This window comes from Serinus canaria, chromosome 1, assembly GCF_022539315.1.
Source record: "Serinus canaria isolate serCan28SL12 chromosome 1, serCan2020, whole genome shotgun sequence".
In the NCBI taxonomy this organism is placed as follows: Eukaryota; Metazoa; Chordata; class Aves; order Passeriformes; family Fringillidae; genus Serinus; species Serinus canaria.
The window spans coordinates 54,781,373-54,798,906 of NC_066313.1; the positions used below are offsets into that span (position 1 = coordinate 54,781,373).

Below are 17,534 nucleotides of genomic sequence, written 5' to 3' on the forward strand. Positions count from 1 at the left end.
AAGCCTCCAGCATGTGCTACTAAGTCCTCTGTGGTAACTCAGATTTGTCTCCTACACAGTGTAAACAGATGTTTGAGGAATCCCTCGTCAGCATTTTCCTCAGAGTATTTGTGGTCTGGAGCAGATACCACCCTGCTTTTCTTGCACAGCCTTACTTTCAAAAGCATTTCAGACTCTGAATGCCTCCCTCCACCGCACCAGGATGGGCTGTGGGAACATTCAGCTGTTTGTGTCAGCAAACACTTCTCCATCCTGAAGGCCACAGCTGCAGCCTGTCTTTATAGCTCAGCCAGCCTGGGAAAATCAAAGATTTCACTGCATTGTGGTCAGTGTGTAAAAACACTTAATTCAAGAGATCTGGTGTTTTCCATAGAACCATAGAACATGCTGAGTTGGAAGGGATCCCTAAGGTTCATTGAGTCCAACTCCTGGCCCTGCACAGGACTATCCCCAAGGGTCACACCACGTGCCTGAGAGCACTGTGGAAATGCTCCTCGAGCTCTGCCAGGCTGCTGCTGTGACCGCTTCCCTAGGGAGCTGTTCCAGTGCCCAACCAGCTCTGGGTGAAGAACCTTTTCCTGATATCCAGCCTAAACCTCCCCTGACACAGCTTCAGGCCATTCCCTTGGGTTCTGTCACTGGTAATGAGAGAAAAGAGATCAGTGCCTGCCCCTCCTCTTCTCCTCACGAGGAAGCTGAAGACCACAATGAAGTCTCCCCACAATCTCCTCCAGGCTGAACATTTCAACTTACAAGAAGTGCCAGTCTTACAGGAAATGTCAGGCTGATAAAGCTCTTGCCTTTATCAAGGTGGCAGTGCTGGGTTAGAGTTTAATGGTGGTACTCAATGATCTTGAAGGTCTTTTTCTACCCAAAAATTCTATAATTCTATTAAAAAACAGTAGAGCACCTTTTCAAGAAATTATAGGATAATATGGGAAATACAGGATGTCTCCACACACCCCTGTGTCAGGGCTGCTTCTGAGGGCCAGGGAAGCTTTGAGGGTGGCAGAGCAGGAGCAGTGGCCTTCCTGGCCAGGGCTGGGACCAGGAAGGCACGGGGCCAGGCACACAGCAGAGCTCCAGCAGAGTGTAGGCAGGCAGAGAGGAACAGGCTGAGCACAAACAGCTGCTGAGCTGTGGGGGAAGAGGGTCCCGGCAAGGCATCTCACAGCTCCGTCCCACACTGCAGCTCATCTACACCACATTCAGCTGGCATGGGTCAGGCAGGACTAGAATGGCTGCTGATCATTCCCAAGGGTTATTGCTTCTCATTACATCAATGAAACAAGCAATGCTTCAGGGTACACAGGTGGTGCTTGCTGATATTAAACACAGCATCAACTTTCCCTGCCCATGGTGAGTTTAAAAAAGACTATAATCTGAATTTAGCATGCTTTTCACTTGACTTTCTCATCAGACCTAAACACAAATTCTTCAAGAATGTCTTTTAGTGTTATTTCTCAAGTGGTAAAAGACCCTCAGTACAGCCCTTCAGATTCCAAAGTAGAGAAAGCTATTAGGTATGTTATTGTTTTAAATTTTAATCTGTTCTGATGTTCTTGAAGTGCTCTGTCTGTAATGTCTTTTGTATTAATCATCATAAATATTTTATCTTTTCTGGAGAGGGTATGCTGACGTAATGTCTAAGCGAGTGAGGCAACTTATCTCAGCTACTTTATCATACTTGCTGGACTTAAAATGAATATTAAGAAGTTCCAACAAAGATGTTGTGCAGATTATAAAGGCAAAAAAAAAGGATAGAGATACAAAATGGTAACCACATGTAGCTATTTCCTTGCTTGCTGTTCTCAAATTCACAGAAACCAGAGGTCCTCTGTAGTGCAGCTGTACAACTTCAGTAGGTGCAGCTGTCCCTGTTACAAAAATAGTGGGCTCAGGGGATGAAGAAGGTCCCCTAAAGGTGTGATAAAGGTTTAAAAAGCAGATGCTTGTTGACTTCTTGTATTATTTTCTTTTCTATGTTACTCTGTAAAGAATGGTCAGCCTTGATAGGGCTAGGTCAGTAGCTTCATACCTGTGCTCGGTCTCAAAAAAAAAATCCAGGGACATGATGCTAGAGAAGATGAAGCAGTGGCCTGAGTGATACGAACATCTCCTGTCTCACAGCTCATCTCATCTCATCTCACAGCTCATCTGCTAGTGGGCAGGTATGAGCTTGGGTGTATAGTTTATTCCTATTTTCCACATGCCAGCAAGTGTATTTCAGGCTTTACCTCAGGTTTTGTCACCATATTCACTTTACAATGAGGAGAACAATCTTGGATAAAACTGTGCTATGATTTTCAGGGGTTGGTGTCTTGTAGGGTAATGGACAGCATTTATCTATTACCCTCCAAAATAGGTGAATCAAACTTTCTTGCTACAGAACTGATCTGTGTTCAAAGCTTGACAAACACTTTGGTGTAGCCTTCCATATTGACATATAAGGCACTTGCACTCATCATCCTTCTGTAAAAGTACTGAGTGCGTCCCATCTCGAACATTCCTGGAATATGTGCCCAGGCTCTGTTTCAGAATCAGATGGACCAGTACTGGCATGCACACCTAAATAATTAATGGCTGTTTATCCAGGTACTAGCAATGCTTTTTGGTTTGCTCTTTTAGTTGCAGCCTATGAAGAGTGTTACTCGGCTTACTTCTTGGCCAAGAGTGAAGTGTGATCAGAAAAAGACAGCCAGAGAAATGCATATTTTAGAGCATCAAATAGATATAAAAATAAAAAGATGTGCTCTTCCTTCTGGAAGCCACTCCTGTCCCCCAAATTGTGGGTACGTTTGCTTCTCATCATTATCAGTTATTTGAAGGAGAAAATGAACAAGGGAGCTAAACATTTGGGGAGAGACTGCCAAACACGCAGCAGAGCTCTTGGGTAGGAGGGTGTGGATTTAATGCGTGGTGCTGGTTGTGAGAGCATTTTGTACATCTGGTTTGGTTCGTGGACTGGATCCATTTGTGGAGGGGAGCCTTGGCTATTATTGTTTGGTCCCTCTGTCTTATTTTAGCTTCACATTACTCAATGTCTGATTATGTTGGACAATACTCACTGTTGCTGCTGAGAACATTTTGGACAGCAGTGACAAAATGCCAGGGATTATGTCCATATCATTCTATCACGGCTTAGGGAACCTGTGAGAGTGAGCCAAGGCAGGCACTGGATGCTTTGCAGGAGGAGGACTGCCAGCCTAGGATAAATTAACTAAGTTTGTCTCCCATCTTTTCTCCCATCCTGACTGTCTGTATAACAAGATGATGAACTGCGAGCCCTCAAACCCATTGAGTGATGGACCCAAGTCTGAAAAATTGTAAGAGGGGAAAGGAAACCTACTTTGATACAGCAGGGTGGGACTTTTGCAGATCCTGGGAATTCTGTCATCCTGTTAAGAGCTGAGATCATTACTGGGCATGCTGTTCAGCAAAGGATTTCTGTCCATATTTTCTTTTCAAGTTTATCCAGCCTGTTTTACAGCTGTGATAACTTGTGGCACAGCACAGTCCAAAGGCTGGCATGTCTATGTGTGTGTATATATATATATATATATATATATAGGCATAAAATCAGTTATTCATGTTTGCTATCTGAAATTGTGAGCTGCTGCTTTGAAAAGAATGGATACCTGAATTTTGAGTTGTTATGTGAACCAAACAAAACCAGACAGAATATTTGGCACAAAGGGAAGTATTATATTTCATTTCATTGCAATGCTTTCAGTGGATCCAAAATTCACTAGCTATCCTAAATTCACAAGGTTTTTTCAATGCATATCATCTTTTTATCTTAGGTTTGTCTGGAACAAGTATCTATGTCAACCAAACCTGAGATTTCAGGAGTGAAATTATGATTTTATTACTGATTATTTCACCAAGGTTAATATTACCTTACAATAAAACCTGTTCTTTACAGATTCGCTTACTTACGGCAATACTGCTCACATATAGGAGGTGATAATAAAATCTCTATGAATGTTTTTGTAAGTAACTGAAATTACTGTGACATTTATGGTATTCCCTTTTCTTAGACTAGGGAATGAAGCAGTTACTAAAATTACTTTCAAAGCAAAATTATGGAAATTTCCATTTAGGATTTACCCTGAAAAAAATGAAGGCATAAAGTGCCATTTTGGGTGGTACAACTATATTTTAGTATCCCCCATGCCCAGTGGCATGTCACTGCAAGGGCTTGAAAACTGGATGTGAGGGCATGTTGCCTTCTTGTGTCTCTTTGCCCAGCTGAAGAGGTGACACGTGTCACAAGAGGGACGCATGTGCCATTCAGATGTTCAACTCTATGAGGGACCAGCGCAAGGTTTTCTGCCTCTGTAGACAGAGCCTGAGGCTCTACAGTAACAGGGTGAACTTGGGATGCAGAGAATAAGGGAAAGCATTTTGAGATAGTAGTTGAGCTGCTGGAGATGTCCTAGACAGACAAGGGGTCAGCTGTGTGTGAAGAAAGTTAACTTGCCCCATCAACTCTCTAAGAACTGCTGGGGAAAAGGAGTGAGGAGCCCTGCAGAGACAGTGGGGCTCAGGGGAAGGTGCAGGAGGCTGTAGCAAGCACTGGAACAGGTTACCCAGAGAAGCTGTGGATGCCCCATCCCAGGAAGTGTTCAAGGCCAGGTTGGATGGGGCTTTGAGCAACCTGGTCTAGGGAAAGGTATCACTACCCATGGCAGCAGGGTTATTACTAGATGTTCTTTAGGGTACATTCCAAGCCAAGCCATTTTATGATTAGTGAGGGCTCTTTTCTCCTTAGAAAATCCCTCTCCCTCTGCATCCTCCTTTCTTTGGGATATAAGTCTCTGAGCTCATATTTCCTGGAACTTGCAGCCTTGTCACCATCCAGCATTGTATTGTCACTCCGGCTCATAAAAGCCAGTCTGCCATCCCCATTCATCTCCAATGATGCCTCCCCACCTTCTTGGTGCTCTGAAGGAGGAAAAGGAAAAAAAAATTGAGAAAAAGAAAATACAGGGAGTCCTCCCAGAGGAGGTGCTGGAGCTGTTGCCAGAATTAGGTGTGCAGGTGGCAGCTTCTAAAATGTAAGCAGTTTCCTCCTCTTCTCCACCAGATTTGCAGTGCCAAGACATAGGGTGAGACTGCTTATCTCATCCCTACCTTTCCAAGCACTGACAGTGCATATCAAGAACTAATAAAGTACGTAGGGCCCATCTCTGGACAGTGTCTACCTGCCTGTGTTTGAAGTTTTAGCTTAAAAACACTGCCTTGACCTTTCAATCTTTTTTTTTTTTCTTTGTTTTTCTTTTCTTTCTGGTAGCTTCATGAAGTTATGAGGAGTTTAAAAAAAATTAAAAAAGGAAACTTATCCTTGGTACTTAACTCAGCAGTTGAACAAAAGTAGTGCAAAAATACTGCAATAGGTGTTGAGTAAAAATGTCTGTTGTGGTAACTATTCTGGGTATAGCTGCTCTTTCATGACAACTCCTTTGAATTATTTCCATGAGGAACAGAGCAGCTCTGACAGCAGCTCTTTTTTAGAGGGAGGCAATTTCCCTCATATATGACTTGTCAGCTGCTAACTGTGGGTGTGTAAATATAGCTGAAATTTGGAAATAGTGCCGATCTGGCAGAGGTTTTGGGCAGTTATTTATGACAGAATGGATGAGTTTTACCAAGTTCAGATTGATGGTAAATATTGCAGGGCAGGTACATTACCCAAACTTGTGTTTGTGTGGAGCACCTTGACAGTTTTATATTGATTTCAATAACACAATTCTTTTTTTAAACAGCTAAGTGGTGGATAAAGTATGTAGTTTATATAATAGCTATGAGAGTATTCGGAACACCTCACTTTAATTTTACTTCAGTCTTACTGACCTTTTTTTCTCCCTTTGCTTTTGTGCTTCTTCTCTCATCATTCTCACATCTTATTTGGGGTTTCTCCTCCTCCCACTCCATCTTTCAGCCAAACTCCCACAAGACATGGGAACCTCCCTCCATACCTCATTTGTTTGTGAAGCATCTGCTTGATCTCTGCAGTTTTAACTCACAAATTTATTTCTTCTTGCTTAGTTTGTCTTGCGCCATCCAGTGCCATGTTTCTGGTTTGTGTTCTGTCTCTGCTGAGCAATCTTCCTGAGTGTAATCCCTTCCCAGACTTGCCTTGGTATGCTTCTGGTGTGTCAGCTTTTAATTTCTGTCTATGCAAAGAACAGAGAGTCTGCTACAGGCAAGTTCCCAGGTCAGCTTTGCCATAAAGCCACTCATTTCAAAATAAGTTCAGGCTCATAGGGCCTAAACTGAGAAAGGTCTTAAGAGCTTTTAGAGGGCTAAGAACACGTCTGTCATTTCAAGCCAACTAAAGATGCCAGTAGTTAATTACATCTCTCAACCTTCTGTAAACGTCCTCTTTGACTGGAAGCTCTCCTCCTGAGAAATCAGATGAAGACTTTTCTATCTTACTTTCAAGGTGTTAGCTCCCTTTTGGTCTGACTGAGATCTTCTCATCCACATGGTCCAGAGAGAGTGCTATAGAGTACAAAGCACATTTTCTGTCATCATCTCCATGTCTGAAGTGCCAGACCCTCTGTTTCCTAAAATTCAATAAATCTTCTTTTTATTCTTCATTGTATCTAAATGTATCAAAATAAAATAAGAACCTCTTCCTTTTTTCAGGAGATTTTCAAATTATATTACTAGTCAAAATTTCACTCCATCACAGTATTGCAGAAGGTTCAACTAACTCAAGGAGTGATTAGTAAAAGAAATAGAGGAATCAGCAGATGAGAACTTCCTCTTTCAAGAACAGCAGCTTGTTTTAGTTGTGTCTAACACGCTCTCTAGGACAGAGTATTGCCTTATTTTGCACTGAGTCTTTGCTGCATAGAGCAGCAAGCTTATATTGAAACTTCAAGTTTATAATTTAGCTTGAGTTGTCTGAAAGCTGAAATTTTGTATGGGTTCACATTTCTTGCAGATGTCTGTCACATACAGCAAATGTTGTACTGCCCTCAAAAACACAGGGAAAAAAATAAGATCCTTGAAAAAGTGAAATACTAATGACTTACAGCCACTTCATATCTAATAGCTAGTGAATGCACTTCTTGCTTGAGAGGAATGGGAACAGGGAAGATTGGAGCTGGCTTAGTGGTGGGAGGTTTTGTGGTGTTTTTGAAGGAATACTTGCAAATTCTCTATTTGGTAGCTGACTTTCTAAAATGCAGTCAAATCAGCATGTGATGATGACAGAAGTAATTGTATTATTCTAAGTTTGACTCAAAATATGTATTTCATTGGACAAAAAATAACAAATTATTCAGAAAATATACTCTAATATGCTCTGCTGGGTTTCAGTGTCTCCAGGGAACTTCATTTTATGACTATCAGCTTGCCTTAAAGTCCCAGAATATGTGATTCACAATCTCACCATCCTATTAGTTCATGTTTCTGTTTGGTAAGTGAATCAATTTTTTGATCTGATGTGTGTATAAATAGCTTCTTTTTCCTTAGAGTCTCAAGGGAAATCATGAAATGTCAGAGAATAAAGGTACACAGAGATATAGATGAATTCCGTTGCTGAAAGCTGAAAGTTAAGATGTTGCTAAACATTAGAACTTTAATAAGAATTCAATGATCAGTGTTTTGCCAGCAATGTGACAATGTGCTCTCTCCCACTTACCAGCTATTTGTACACACTGTACTTTGGTCACTGGGTGCAGTAACCAGGTAAGAACAAAATACTTGGCAAATTGAATCTAAAGATTTCCACTCCTGCTGTAGAACAGATGGATGTAATGTGCCATTTCATCTTAAACCAAATTATGTACCAGGACATTTAGATACTTATTTCTGAAGACATTGGTGTATAATGTCTGATATCATAAGGACTGAAATGCTTAAATTCCAATTATGCAAAAATCTTTAAACTGAAAGCAGAGGTACTGAACTAAACAACTCTGTGATATACCCAATCTTTCCCTCCTGCTGCCTTTCCTACTGCTCATTCAGGTACACATGTAAAAGAAGGACTTGATTAAAGGCCCTTGGAAGTAGGTGATAATCTGTCAGCTGGCTTGGCCACTGCTTGGACTTCACCTGTGTGTTCTGTCTTTGTAACAAACACTTCAGAGATTTCATGAGCGGTGACAGAGAGTATGACACACACGATGGAACTGAGACAACGGAGTGTGTTTGGTGTTGTTCTCCTCAGCTGTTACCTTCTGCACATTCGTGGAGCTATGTCTTTGGCACAGCATGCCTCTGCAATAGCTTTGCCACAAAAGATTTTTGATGAAAAGAGTTTTGAGGAAAGTTGTAAATGGTATCTTCAGGATCTAAATGTTGTCTTCAGCTGTCTAATGGGGATATAAGGAAGCCCCTTACCAGATGTCTTGCAAGGGGAAAGTGATAGGAGAGGGAATGGACACAAATTGCAACATGGGAAATCCCACTTGGATATTAGGAGGAGAAAAACCCAACCACAACAAATCACAGTAACGTAATCAAGCATTAGAGCAGGTTGCACTTGGAGAGATTCAAACCTGACAGTCTTGAGCAACCAGATCTGACTTGGTCACACCTAGAGCTGGTAATTGTACCAAGTTACTGCCAAAGATTCCCCCAGCCTATGTTGTTCTGTTCTTCTATGAATTCTGTTATTTTTGTGTAGTTTGCTGGTTTTCTCTAACTCTTAAATAAAGGAGAAATGTTCTGTCTGTTTTCAGAACCTACTGGGTTTGCTCTCATTTACTTACACAGATGAGAAATGGAAATGTTGCTAAAGAAATGATTCAGTGAACTGCAAAACCATATACTTCTCTCTGGAACCATGCATTTTATACATTTGGTTTATAATACCCAGTAGAAAACATGTGCTGAGAGCTCACTGATTTTATGAGCTGAGATATCTGTATCCATGAATGAGATTTATTTGCAGTGTTTTCCTCTCTTTTCTTTTTAATGAACAAAACAAATGAAAGTATTCTGTGGTTGTTTGGAATATTAAAACATGCCTGCTTTCATATTGAAAATAAGATCAAATATAATAAATGTAATTATTACCACCAATAGGTCTGCTTTTCCATATAAATGTAAGCATTTCTTCTTGTTGTTTCTAATAATCTACATCTTACAAGATGCATGTCTTTTGCACAGTATTGCTTTTGCAATACTTTTGCCCCAGAAGATTTTCCTTGTGAAGTTATTAAAGTCAAGACTTTTAAAAACTCTTGTCAAAAACTGAGATTTAAAACTAGTTCTATTTGAAATACAATGATGTTTTAAGCAATTTTTCAATGAAATAACCCAAGCGTGCCTTTACAAATTAAGAAGTTTCTCCTTGAAATTTCTTTTCTTCCATTTGTAAGTAGAGAATTTATAAACTTTTTTAAAAGCTGCAACATGAGCTGAAACCCTGGTCAATACATTTGACTTGATTTAGGGTGGTAAAACAGACTTTGTATGTCAGAATTTCTTATAGCATGGAAGAATGTTCTCTTATTTAGCACACAATATATTTTGTAGAAAATTACAGCAAAGGATAGGATATGTTTATGGAATATGTACATATAGAATATGAAAGCTAGGTGTTATATGGATGCTGTGTTTTAATTCATCTGGCAGCTAGGCCCCACACATCCCCTCACTCCTTCTCCCTGTGGGATGAGGGAGAGAATAAGGTGGGTAAAGTGAGAAAACCCTGCACTGGGATAATGGAAGTTTAATAGGTAAAGCAAAAGCTGAGCACACAAACAAACCTGAACAGGGAATTCATTCAGCACTTCCCAGGGGCAGGCAGCTGTTCAGCCATCCCCAAACAGGGCTCCATCACATGTAATGGTGACTTGGGGAGACAAATACCATCACTCCTAACATTCCCTGCTTCCCTCTCCTTCCCCCAGCTTTATATGCTGAGCATGACACCGTATGTTGTGGGATATCCCTTTGGTCAGTTGGAGTCAGCTGTCCCAGCTGTGTCCCCTCCCAGCTCCTTGTGCACCCCCAGCCCTCTCTCTGTTGGAGTGAGAGGCAGAAAAGGCCCTGACTCACTGTCAGCCTTGCTCAGCTGTTACAAACACATCCCTGTGTTATCAACACTGTTTTCTCACAAATTCACAACACAGCCCCATACCTGCTACTGTGAAGAAAAATAGAAATTAAGTCTATTCCAGCAAAACCAGCTCAATGGACATCAATATATCTGTTCTGTAATAAAAGTCTGGAAACAGAACAAACCTGTCTCATGAAGGAAAATAAGAAAAAGATGAAATGTCCCTGATTTGTTAGATCAAACTAGGTTGCAGTCATGACAGACACTACAGTAGTACTGCTTCTAGGGATGAAACAACCTGGGAAGTGAATGAGGGTGAAAAACTTTAAACTGTAAAGGAAGTTTACATTTTTTTCTAAAGCTGGTTATATCACAATAAATGCTTCTGTCCTTCTTTGAAAAAGAGAGTAGGAACTAGCACAGAACCAGGGCAGTTTAACACAAATATCATATATGGAGTTTTTCTGCCTACCACATCACCTTATGGTTATTGTCAAAACATCTGGCTTTACAACTAGTGTTTTTATCCTTTTCATTTGGGACAGGTCTTGCACAGTTCTGCCTTCCTGGGAAATAGGAAAGAAATCTTGTAAAAACTGATGTTTCTTGCAAGAAACATGTACAGTAAAGACCAGATGGATTTAATCAGTATTATTTACTTAGCCAGCAAGGGCTGATTATCAGTACAATATACAGATCATTGTAAGCTTTTAAAAGACAATGAAAGAGTTGTGACCAAATCAGTTAAGTTTCACTCTTACTTTCTGAACATTGGCTTTCTTGGCTACTGAATAAAGCTTTTGAGGAATTAAGCTTTGGCTTCACAAACCAAAATGTATTGTGTAGTTTAATGGTAAGCAGCCAAGATTGTAATTTTGAGAGACCAAAACAATTTGTCTTCTTCCATGAAAGTTTCCTGAAGCATTTGCATGACAAAAGCATTGATGTTTTACACAGGCAGGTTACTCTCGGGCAAAGACTGCTTTAAATTGTATTTCATTTTCAATAGTTTTTCCATTACCTACTTGTTGAGCAAAAAATCAGCACAATTAATTTTTTTTTGCTTAGAAATATCTAATACCCTAAGTATCTATATGCTTTAATCTCCAGAAAACCATTGCAGAGAATTACAATATTCTCAAAATGTTGCCGTTAGGATAGATGATGATTGACACTTATTCATTAAGACATAATTGATTTCCAAAAGCAGTGGATTCAGATTCCCTTTGAAAGGCTTTTTTTTTTTGCCCCTTATTAATAAGCAGCAAACTTCAGAAGAGATGCACTCATGCAAGCTTTTGGTTACACTCAAGGATATGTTCTGTGTGAGTTTAAGTAATGCTTATATAGATGTGTATGCCTCCTGAAGAGGCAAGCAGAGAGGATCTTTACATGTGAAGTGGAAACCTAAAACAATAGCTAGGAAAACACCATCTAATTTAATGCACAGTGAGGCTGGGAAATTACTGTTGAGCAAGTGTCGTGTAAGCTTGCAGTGCAGAGCTAAACCTTGCAGAAATGTGTGAAGAGAAGTCAGATACAAAATCAAGATAAATATCTCACTTCTATCCCTGGTTTGCTTGTCAGGCTGTCCTCTCTTCCTTTTTCTTGCTGCTATTTTACAAGAAGCATCTGCTTTCTAGAGGATGGGGGAAGTTCAGCTATAGTGAGTGTGAGGTTTTATCTGCTTTTTTAAAATTTACTAATTCTGTGGATTTGATAATCATCTCTCTATTGTCTGGTCTTTGCTTTTCTGTAGAGTTAAATTCATTCTGCTGCTTGTTCTTCAGCTTCAGTGTGTCCTCAGCACACACCTCCTTAGCACACCCATGGTTCAGGAGTACCCTTCCAAAACTGCATGCGTGGAGTGTATTTATATGACTTCTGTCACATGCCATGGAATTCTTTCTGGGGTCCAACACTGCCTTTCAGGAGGAAGACAGCTACTGATTCTTATTCTGGGGCTGCAGTTTCACCATGGCGAGTGCTGCTGTGGTGTTCGGAGCACTCAGCACACCTTGACTTGTTAGAGATGAGTGCTTTGTAGCAAGAAATTGCACTGCCGGAGAGCAAATTAGTGATTGATGTAAAATGGAGACTTCTAGATTGTAATTGTGCTAGCAAGATATGAGACAAAGCTTAAAGTATAATTTTAACAGCATTTAATTAAGTGGAACAGTAGATTAACCACCACAATCCTAACTAAACACATGTAGAAGAATTGCAAAGTATAAATGCTCATTTTTGCTAAGTTGCCTCTGCCATCAGTGACTGACTTAGAGAGGGTGTGATTGACTTGAAGCTGCTTTAAAATGGCTCAATTAAAAAGTAAATTTTAAATCTTTTCCAATTGTTCTCCTTTAATACAGGCAGGGAATGGTGACTCATCTGTTCAGCATTGCATGGTTCACTGGGTGGGGAGAAAATGACATATTTTATCTGGTCACTGAGATCTTACTGTGTCATTTCACTTGTGTGTAGCAATTAAAGTAAAGCAAATCACTTACCTGACAAATTTAGTATGTTGTTCTTTCAATGGAAGTATTATTACCTCCAGTTTATATTTGTTTGAGTTGCCTGATGGCAGGTTTCTCTCATCACCTCAGTTGCTTACAAACTGTAATTAGGTATCCTCCTGCACGGCGCTAGATGAAGAAGTTGCAGGGAACCTGTACAGTTTCTTTACAGTTTGTTTAATTAACTTTGTGTGCTGGATCCAAAAGATTTGGGGAGCCTGGCCTCCCTTGCTTTGTCAAGCTGTGTAAATCCCATATCAATTATAACCCCTATTCTGGAAACAAACAGTGCAGCATACAAGCTTTGAATTTGCATGACTCTTTGTAGGAAGCAAACATAAAAGGAGCTTGTATTCAGCCACAGTACCTTCATTGTTAATTTGAAGTGAATATTTATAACTTTCTTTTTACTATTAGCCTGACACTATGAGCAATTATAGCAGTATTCAGCTAAATCTGCCCAGCCTGTGCCTGGTCAGAATTTTCTTTCCCTGTGTTTCTAATACATTTCCTACACACTATTTTGTCCTTAATGCCTTTATAGCTTGTTTATTGGAAACAGGTTTTTAATTATTTTTCAGCAGTACTGGAGACCTGATTTAATGAGCAATTGTTATATATACTAGGGAGACACATTCACCTGATTAATGTGATAGTTAACTGAGCAACAAAATTGCCTCATGAAGAAGCAGCTGTACACAGAGTTGAAGCAATAAAAAAGTTTGAGGGAATGTGAAGAAAATATTTGAGGAGAGATAATTTAAAATAGGATACTGAGAAAGTTGAAGGCTAAGTATAAATACACAGTGTTGGTTGGTTGGTTGGTTGGTTGGTTGGTTGGTTGGTTGGTTGGTTGGTTGGTTGGTGTGTCTGTTAGTACATGCACGTGTGCACACACATGCCCATGTTTGTTAGGAGACAGTTTATACAGGCTTGACTGAAAGGTACTGCTGGGAATGCTGGGATGTTCAAGGGCTGTAGAAAAAGATGAGGAGGATGGGTCCTTCAGGTGTGTGTTGGAGATGAAACTGTGCTTCAGCCAATGCTTTAATGGCATGCAGTGTTGTCCAGCTTCAGTGCTAATGTGTGCTTTTGGAAACAAGTCTGTCCTTTGAGAAATGTGTCTTTTCTCAGAGAGAGGAAGGCAACAGAGAAGTCTGACATTCTTTGGTTGTCAGCACTCATACTGGGGTATTTCTTGTGTCACTGACTTGCTCCTACCAGCACCACTTACATTCTCAGTTTGGAAGCTTGTGGTCAGCTTAAAGGATCAGACTAACATGATCCACCACAGATTTTTAGTGGAACAAGATAGTTCCACTCATGCATTTCAATGTCATCTTCCCTCCTGTTTGCAAGCAGCATTTGCCAAGGATGATGATACAGTGGTGGCCCAGTAGAATCTCATGACTAGATCATCAAGTTTCTTTTCTGCAGAGGGCTGTGGCATCCATGGAGAGAAGGGTCCACAGGGGGGACACAGGGTGCACTGAGGCCAAAAAGTGGTAGCAGACAAATCGAAGAGGAGAATTAAGTATGAATGCTAGAGGAAACACAGCCCAACAAGTTTCTCTTACGTAGTTCCCAACTTGGCTTGTATGATGGGTTTCACTTTACAAGCCTGAAAATACAGAATGTTTCAAAGTCATGGTATATTATAAACCATCCCACTCACAAACTGACTGGACCCCTTATGGCCTAACATAACCCTTCTGGTTTCAAGTTAGGGCTGGTGGCTTTGTATTCCAGCTCACTCATATACTAGTGAGGGAAGGAACTTTTTTTCCAAAAGGAAAAGTGAGCTTTTTGTATGGAATGTTGTATTCTTTTTCACATGATTTTAACAGATGAGAGCTGTATAGATTATAAAGAACTCACTCTGGGAAAATGAACTGACTTTCGGTGCAGTTACTGTGGGAGCATGGATTAGGGAGCAGGCTAATAAGATACTTTGCCAAGATCAAATCTAAGTGAAAGTGGGCTAGACACATTACTGGGATTATGAGAGATTTGGAGAAAATAGAGAAAAATGAGAAGGCAATTAACACACACCTGTTTGGACGAGAAAAATGTTCCATGAGTGTCCAACTCTCTGCCCCACTTTAACTGGTTCAGCTCGTCTCAGTTGTGACAAGTAACTTGGACAATTCTTTGCAAAACATTTTTATTTCCTTGCCTTTATAACATGATGGAAATAAAAATTTCTTTACTTATTATTTGAATGCTTCTTTCAAAGCCAGGAAGGTTGCTGATCTGATGGTTGGAGAATCAGAGTAGAATTCAGTAGATCTGGAATAATTTCAAATTCTTGTCATAGCTTTGCCTTAGAAGATTTTTAGCAGATTTTAACTTTTGGGGTTTTTGCCTGAGCCTCAGGCAAAAACCCCAAAAGTTAAAATCTGTTTTATTCATGTTGTCTGCAAAAAGGAGAGAATGATCCTTATGTTCCACCCATACTATCATGCCTTACCAGTTTAGCTAGAGGGATTTTTTGGGCTCTGTGTGTCTGTGCCCTGGGTCAGCAGTGCTCCAGCCCTCTTGGACCACACTTCTGCTTAAGAAGTTCTTGTCTTTCCTGGCTTGAAAGGAAAGTTCTCAGTGATCCTTTGATTTGGGCTGTACTTGCCTTTTGTTATTTTTATATGGTGTGATCTTCAGACCAATTGTGTGAAGGACCCGTGGTGGTGCTGGAGCCAGTGGGGTGGCCGTGCAGGGCAGGTCTGAGCATGGCAGCGCATCTTGTGGGAGCCTGAAACAGGTCACAGCTCCTCGGGCTGACTGGGCTCCTGCCTCATCTCTGCCTGCTCAGCAAATGCTTTAAACATAAACTTGTTCCTGAGTGTTTTGCTACAGATGGGTGATCTCCAAAATGTGCTGATGTGCTCTGCTAGTTAAGGAGCAGGATTTCTTTCTGGAAGAACTCATTACAGGACAGACACACTGGCATTGCCCGCATTTCTAGGTAAAAGGCTTGACACTTTGCCATTTTTGTTGCAGCCAAAGTAGACAAAAGCAGAACATACTTTTAAAATTGTTTCCTGGCATATAAATAGAGATTATGTAGTGTTATAATTTTCACATGTATTAAATTTTAATGCTGTCAAACTAAACTATATGATGTCAACCACTCCTGCTAATCTTGCATTCTTTATTCTTCAAATCCAACAAAAGTTATTTGTTGAACTCTACACTGAGTTGTTGAGTACAATTTTTCATTGTTTTATTAGGTTTTGTTTGGATGATTGGTTTGAGTTTTGGGTTGTTTTTTTTTTTTTTTTTTTTTTTTTTTTTTTTTTTTTGTTTGGTTTCATTTTCCTTATTTAAAAAGCAATCAAGGTAAGAGACTTGAAGTGGTGTGATCATGTGTTCCAACAAAACAGAGTGGTTCTCCTGTTTCTCTGCAGTGTTCTCCTATTTTTTATGAATACCATCCTAAAAAACTGCTGATTAAAAAAATAAAAGGCAAATAATATATTATGCTATCATCTTTGAAAAATTTGGGAGTTTAATTTAATTTAACAGCTGGCCATTTATATGTCTCTGAAACTTGTCATAAATCTAACACTGTCCAGCTAATAAACAGCAACGGGAAAAGTGGTCACTCCAAAGTACATGCAGTCAGAGCATCCTGGCCTGCCTGTGTCAACTTCTGTATAACCACATATGGAAAACTATCAAGTCTGGACTTCTAAAATGCCTGAGATATAACAGCTTTTGAAGCAAAAGCAGCAGCCAAAGTTTGTAAAAGCAACTGTCTAATTCACATGTGTTTATACACACATGCCTATATATATATATATATTTACAAACGGTATGATATGTATTCACACCTGATACAGGAGTATAAATGGCATAAGTGGTGTACAGTTCCCTTCTGAAAAACTGTCTGCCTGAACTGTTCACCCCTCTTCCCTCACCCTTGTCCTCAGGCTAACCAGGCATGTTTGCAGAGCTCAACTCTTCACTAGCTGATGCTAAAAGGAAAACTTGGCATGATTTCCTTATTTGTAACCGAGGCCATTTCACTAATTGGCTTGACACAGATATGGTCCTGAGGAGTCCCTTAAAGGGATTTAGATCCCTCCCATATCACTGTCATCCCTTGTGCTTTGTCCAGGTGCACACACTGCAACTATCTCAAACCAGTGGCTTCTTTTGTTTGTTATTTTTTTCTTCCCAAGACCCAAATATTAACAGTTATGGTAGGAGGCACATAACAAAAATGTATTTGCCAAATGGTTCTGCCTCTTTCCTTGGATATGGGAAAGCATTTTGTGGAAATGGGAAAACCAAATGAAAAAAGCTTGCCAGTTCCACACGCCTCCTGTCTGTGAGCATCCCCACCCTGGGTATGTGGGTTGTGTTACTGACTCAGGGGAATGGGTTTAGAGGAGCCCTTTGTTGGAATATTGGCAGCACATCACTGGACTTGCCGTTGTTGCAGATGGAGCAACTTGCCGAACAGATGGATTCTCAGTTTTCTCAAAGAAAGGGAAGGTACTTGATGTACCACGGTGGGAAAGAAGGGAGGGTATTCCAGGCAGATGGGAAGGCAGGAAAGAAGGCACGTTCTGTGCTTTTTTGGGGCACTTGGAGCCTAGGAATCTCTTTCTGGCAAACTTGGGAAAGCATAAGCACAGCACCCTCTGAGAGGGTAAAGAGACTGTAACTGATGTGGAGGAAATTATTTGCACAGAAGCAATGAAAGGGGAGGCTGAGAATAGGAAAAGCCGGAGTGTATAACTGAGTATGATGTACAAAGTATGGAAAGGGCTCCTGCCCTGCACCATCAGGGGTGCACTCTATTAAAGCACAGGACTAGTGCCAGAAGAGCATAACTGGAAGAGAGGACTGATTAATATTTTAAGGTGCATTGTGTTGTGAAAGAGGCTAGAGATCATCTGCTGCTGTGAAGCCAAGGATCCCCATGTTTCTGCAGTGTGCACATTGGTTTTGTGATGGGACAGTTTGTTCAGTGGCTTGGATGCCGT

At 40.4% G+C, this 17,534-nt stretch overlaps 1 protein-coding gene across 3 annotated transcripts in view; it reads left to right on the forward strand.

Annotated features, from left to right (window-relative positions):
* The window catches only part of ENOX1 (ecto-NOX disulfide-thiol exchanger 1), a 356,835-nt gene that overhangs the window by 186,514 nt on the left and 152,787 nt on the right, over positions 1 to 17,534 (forward strand). The gene's annotated exons all lie outside the window — the stretch shown is intronic.